Raw genomic sequence first — 6,714 nt, 5'->3', positions numbered from 1 at the left:
AGCACAGATTAAGTGCCTTATAAATAAATGATTGCTCCTGAGTCACATATAACTCCAAACCATTTTTGGAAAGTGCCAGATTCTGGGTAGCAGTGATTTTTAATAAGTTAATTTGCATTTGGATTAAATCTAGACAGGTATTTTAAAATAATAACATCTAACAGGTACTTTGAGTTGCTAATTTGAGCAAATCAGTGTTGGAATAACAAGATTTTTTTCAATGGGTGTAAACATGGATATATAGACATGATTCTGACAGATACACAGAGGGTACTTTGGCAAATCAAATATTCTATTTAATAAGGAATTCTGTATGCACCGTGCTCGATTGCCAATTTTCCAAACTCAAGATATATACTAGGATGTCTTTAATACTGAAACACATTAGACATAATGTTTCTTGAAGATTCAGGGTCTGCAGCGAATCACGGACGTTACTGCACTGGAGCCACACAGGCAGGCTGGTTCACGGAGCTCTCTCGGAGACAGCAAACTGTGCACACGTGTTTGCTGCAGGCATTTGCATTCATTTGTCAGCTGTTTTCCATACACTGTTGTCTGCTCAGACAGCCCCAAATGACATCTGTCTGCCTGGTTGTTGGTGACCTGAGCTAGATTTAGGGCAGAGACAGTATAAGGAGACGTACTGAGGTCAGAATGGGGGCCTCAGGTAACAATGCAAGTAGTAGGGGCTCGATAAAGTCAAGTTCTCTACCTCTCCTTCCTCCATCTCCCCACATTTTTTATTTCAACTCCTGTGAGGTTTTTTGAAACTCTAAGTGAACTGAAACTTCCTATTTTCTCAGAGGAAATGGGCTGAGGGAGATAGGGTGGCAAAGATTTATCAATAGCTTTCACAGCTAATCCTTCCAATACTCACGGTGTTGTCTTGCAACTCACTCTTTCCTTCTCCCCGTTTTTCCTGAAGGTCCCAGTTGCACTTACTGTGCCTCTTTGCAAAACAGAAAACGACACCTCCCAAACCAGCAACTTTCTGGTGTGGCAAATACGAAAAAAACACGCATTCTGGATATCAGCCCCTTGGCACAACACACAAAATACACAACCACCCACAGCAGACAGGGTCACCCAGTGTTCCCCCAGGACAGGAGCCAATGAGGAAGGCCAGGCTCTGCAGGGGACCCAGTAGTCTTCTGGCAAAGACAGAGTCTACTCGCATTGCCATAGCAGCCCCAGGCCAAAAAAGAGCTGGTCCCAAATCAAATTCACCTGCCCTCTCTCCATAGAAACTGCCACACACCTGGTTCCACCATGTGTGAACGGCAGACAGACCAACCTTCTTTCCCCCAGAGAACCTTCAGCAGACCTTTGTAATCTTTCATTTAAATCACAGTACAAGTGTGAGGTTGTGGTTTAAACCACCAAGCTGTGACTCAAGTCTCCTGGAGAGATCACTTTTCCGAACAACTGCAGAGTTTACTTTTGGTCAAGTCCAGTGGCTTTGCCCATGGGATATATGAAACTCTTGACACAGCCTACCGTCTCCAGAAAACTCTCAGAATCCAATTAATAAATAAACTCCATTGTAATTTAAGGAAAAACCACCGCCCTTGCTATTTACCTTCACATTGAAATAGTAAATGATACCGTGGGAACTTTCAAGCATATCACTGAATAGACCATCAGCAAAAGGCAAGATTACCTCTTCTGAGACTCCTCTGCCCTCTAAGATTGGAATTTGGGGAGGATGCATTCAGAAATGATTTTTTTTCCAGTAATGACAACATTCAGTACCACATAAGAAATAAAATTGAAGCATTGATCTTAATCTTCAAATATAGGATAGCTTTAATATTAAAATTAACATATAAATTTAGCATCCATCTTATTTTCGACTCACTTCTGCTGAGTAAATGCACATATAAAGAATGAATCACTGAAACAGTATGCAGTGAAATCAAGTTCATTTTTCAAATATGTCAGTTCCAAAGCAGTCAGTGCCTGTTTTCTGGCCGCCCAACAAATGTTCCCAAGATGCACCTGTCCCTCCCAACACCTCCCACTGATCTAGCCGTAGTGCAGTCTGGGGGCCGTGGAAGGTGAGTCCGGGAAGAACAAATCCAGTAAGTGTGGCTGCTACACAACACACCTCTTCCTAGGGTGCGACTTCATTTAATAAATTGTACATCTCTTTTAGCGGCCTGCCATTTAACCCTAACATCCTGGACCAAAGGGCTAGAATCACGGCCCCTTTTCCATGGTACCTGTTCTGTTGTCTCTCCAGGTTGCTCTCCTATGAATTTCAACCACAGCCACATACCAGGCTAACAAATGCCTTATCTCTCAATACATCTGTGAAACTACTTTTGTTTTTTACATCATTAAGAGTGGTGACGTTGCACAATAAGATATCATTCCACATCTGTCAGAGTAGCTATTACCAATAAATCCACAAGTGTTGGCAAGGATGTGAGAAAAGGGAACCCCTGTGCACTATTGGTGGGATTGTAAATTGGTGTAGCTACTATGGAAAACAGTATGGAGGTCCCTCAAAAAATAAAAATAGAACTATAAAATGACCCAGCAATTCTCCTTGGGGGCAGATATCCAAAGAAAATGAAATCACTATCTCAGAGAGGTATCTTCACCCGCCCTGGTCATTGCAGCATTATTCACAATAGCCAAGATATGCAAACAACCTAAGTATCCATCAGGGGATGAATGAATAAAGAGATGTTATTTACTAGGTTGAAATAAGCCAGTCACAAAAAGACAACTACGGTATGATTCCACGTATCCATGGAATCTAAAAAAGCCAATCATAGAAACAGAGAGGATGGTAGTTGCTAGGGGCTGAGGGGTGGGAAAAATGGGGGAAATGTTGGTTAAAAGATATAAACTTCTAGTTATAAAATAAGTAAGTCCTAGGTATCTCGTATACAATATAGTGACTATAGTTAAGAATACTGTATTGTATAATTGAAAGCTGCTGAGAACAGATCTTAAATGTTTTCACCACAAAAGGAAAAGGTAATTATTTGATGTGACAGATTTGTTAACGAACCTTACTGTGGTAATCATTTCATAATATATCAAATCATCACATAGTATACCTTAAACTTACACAATGTTATATGTCAATTATATCTCAATAAAGCTGGGGGGAGGGGAAGATTATTGACTTTTCTTAAAACTGAAAGCTCCAGAGCAAAATCTATATCCGGGAGTCAGTAGTAAAACAGGAATCATGAAATAATGAAGCATCGACAGCATGCACAACCTGAGGGAGCTTTAAGCGGCACTCGCCTTAAGGGAAAGGGTAGCACATTCATGCTCATCTCTGGCCCTTCACCAACCAGAAGCTTCCAAACCAGGCATTTCTGATCCCACATGTGTACTCAATCTAATCATTAACATTGACACTAACGTTATTTGAACTAGATGCAGGGCTTGTACCGAGGCTGCTTACATACTGAAGTTTACTCTAGCCACAGAAAAGCAGATAGGGGTGGAAGGACCATTAGAAATCTGCAGCAAGAGTCTGTATCCGTTAGCTCGTCCATTAGGCGTAGATCTTAGAAGGAAACCCAAGGATGTGATGCAGAGTGAGGCAGTTCTCAAAGTTTAGTGAGTTCAAGAATTAACCTGGAGAGGATGATATATAGACAGGTGCTTAGGCTACCAAGGATTCTGAACTCAGTAAGTAGGGCCCAGGAATCCAAACTAGAAGCAAAGCATTGGGGTGCCTGGGTCACACTTTAAGACAAACTGCTGTGGAACAACATACTAACCCACCGACACACATACTAAAATGAACAAAGCATTCCCTCTAAGACTAGTAGTTGGCAGGTCCTCACTAGAAGGGGAGAGAGGCACTGTGGTTTAATGTGGATTAACTTGTGGTTTAATGTAAATTCCTGTAAGTCTAACTTGACTCAATTGCCAAGAGGACACCCAAGCACCCAGATATTTTGTCTATGTGATAGATGGGACTTAATTGGGAGATGATTTTTTTCTCTTTTCATCCAGATGTCTAGTTTCATGTGAAAGAGTAACTGGTGCCCTTGGGCCGATGAGAGTGTTCATGTCCCTTGAATTCTACATGCCTTCGCAGGATGGTCTTTTGAGAGTTCAACTACAATCTACTTTAACTGGGGTAGGGGCCCAGCTGTCAGGACTAGAGGAAGCAAGACTGAATGCTGAGGTACATCTTTAACGCCCAATTGCTCCCTTCTGAGCCCGAGCACCCTTGCCCCCACCACAGGAAACATTTCTTGCTGCAGAAGATTACATTGAGGTCTAAACATACCCACACCAAACCCATGAATGAGCTGTCTTACAGATAATTCCATTTTGCTGGACACTGTAAAAAAGAAGTCACTGACTCTGACGATCTGTGAGCGAAATCAAGCTGTAAGAACACCACTGTGTCTTAAGTCAAGTTTTGTTCAATCCAGATCATTCAACCTGAAGGGGGGTAACGGCTGAGGGCTTTGTAGCACCATCAGCTCACATGGGATCCATTCTCATTGTTGCTTGTTAAATAAATGTAGATAAACTTTTGAGATAAAGACACCTTTGAAAATACATCTGTCCTAGGTAGGCCCTGACATTAGCCCATCATTACCATGTAAAATGTCCTGAACATGTGTCTTTAGAATCGGAGGTCAAAGTATTCCTCTCCACTTCCTCGCTTTCTTTACGTAAACACTAATGTTTAAATGTAACACTAAATCCTGTTTACTTTTCAACACTCTGATATGTAACTATGTCAATTAAATATACATTAGTCCAACAAAGAAAAATGAATTTTCCCCCCTCAGAGATATCTCATTCCGAAAGTGCCCAGCAGAAATAAAAATGAGATGGTCTTTTGTTGTAAATATCTTTTTTCTCCTGGGACCCAAACAAGGGTGAGAGTCAGCCCCTGGGCCCTAGTTGAGGGAGCATCTCAGGCCAAGAGAATTTGCCCTCCTCTCCCCCAGACTAAGCCCCTCAAGAGTATTTCTTGCCCTGGGGTCTCTCTCTACATCTACATCATGGAGATGCTTTTATTTGCTTATTTCCTTTCCTTTCCACCTTCCTAAGTTTGTCTGGCCTAAGCAGTCATCTTTCCTTTCAAGCACTGTGAAGAATGAAAATAGTATGAGAAGTGGTTGGTGTGGCTACTACTAAGTATCATCGTTTTAAAATTCACTTTTAAACATATCTGAGCAAGAAGTCTGACATATGTAGCACGCTTAAAATGCTTTTAAAATTAAGGGGAGCCCTCAGATGGTTGGGTGTTCTCCCACAAGGTGGAAGATTACGACTGTTCCCCGGTCAGGGCACATGCCCGGGTTGTGCATTTGGTCCCCGGTCAGGGTGCGTAGAAAAGGCAACTGATGGATGTTTCTCTCACACATCGATGTTTCTCTCCATCTCTTTCTCCCTCCCTTACCCTCTCTCTAAAAATAAAAAAATAAAATTAAAAAATATTAAACTACATTAAGGGGAAAAAAAGCCCTGGTTTTCAATGTTTTTTGGTGGTCGTCTTCTCCAACTGCCAAGAGGGAATTCACTTCTACAACCTAAATGCAAGTTACTGAACTGAATTAGTAGTAGTCAGAGTTCTCATGCTGTGAGTGTTTTCTCTGTCAGCACTTCACTTACTTCCCACGTGGTAGGCCCTCTTGCTTGCTCTTTGTTTCTAATGGGATTTTCCATTCTCATCCCTGCTTATCTTGGACTCAGGGGCAGGTAACTCGGACCGCAACGTAAAAGGAGCATTCTGTTACACAGAGTAGGCACTCAATAAGTATCTGTTGAAGAAATAAATGAATGGGTAGAAGGACTGACTTAACTCTATTCTTGAACAATAAATTCTTTCTAATTGCAGCCCCAAACTTTGTCATTCATGTTTCTCAAGGAGTGTCTCACTGGATTTGGGATCCACGTACTAGTAAGTAGCATTTACATCAGTTTCTATTTTTAGAGATCTTCTTTCCATAGTAGAAATGACATAAACCAAAATCATCTCCTTAGTTTATTTCTTCTAGAGTCCTTAGCATGCTACATTAACCTGACAAAGCTTAATCTTGTGTTCATTTCACAATACATTTCATGCAGTTCACAGCTGTGATTGGTTTTACATTGACATTACACATGTTTCGATTCAGCCATGTGAAAAGAATAATTCTCAATGGAGTTTGTCTCTGAAAACTGTCCAGGCTTAAATAAGCGTGTGAGCAGTTCACTCTATTCTTAGGTGCAGTTTCTCTTTAAAATGCAAGAAGGATTTTTAGCGTAAGAATATAATGTCCCTGTTTATAGTCCATTTGCAATCGAACCACTTCCTTTAGGTTTCACATATCCTGAGGAATCCTCTTTTACAAAACTGCATTCAAGTATTCTATTTTATTGAACATTCCAGGTTGAGTTCAGGAGCAAGGCTGACCTTCAGCTTTACATCCCCAAATAAATCTTCCGTGGACCCAGCTTTCCCAAGACTATTCTTAGCATTAGACTTTCTTTTACAACAAACATTCAGCACTAAAGCCACAGAGCAGAGCTATTTGGCATTTTCCAGTGAAGTGCAAGAAATTAAATAAGTTATGTTTTTATTGCTAAGGTACAGAATCAAGCACAGTCACTTTGTCAAACAGAAGGAAAAGGTATACACAGGATGTGGCCTCTCCTCAGGGCACCCCACCCCCCCACCCAGGGTTCAAATGCACAGAACATGTCACCTGGTCACCTCCCATCTGGTACCAC

Source organism: Pteronotus mesoamericanus, unplaced genomic scaffold (assembly GCF_021234165.1).
Source record: "Pteronotus mesoamericanus isolate MK-2021 breed Mesoamerican mustached bat unplaced genomic scaffold, CSHL_Meso_final contig_73, whole genome shotgun sequence".
NCBI classification, from domain to species: domain Eukaryota; kingdom Metazoa; phylum Chordata; class Mammalia; order Chiroptera; family Mormoopidae; genus Pteronotus; species Pteronotus mesoamericanus.
This window is presented reverse-complemented; position numbering follows the sequence as displayed.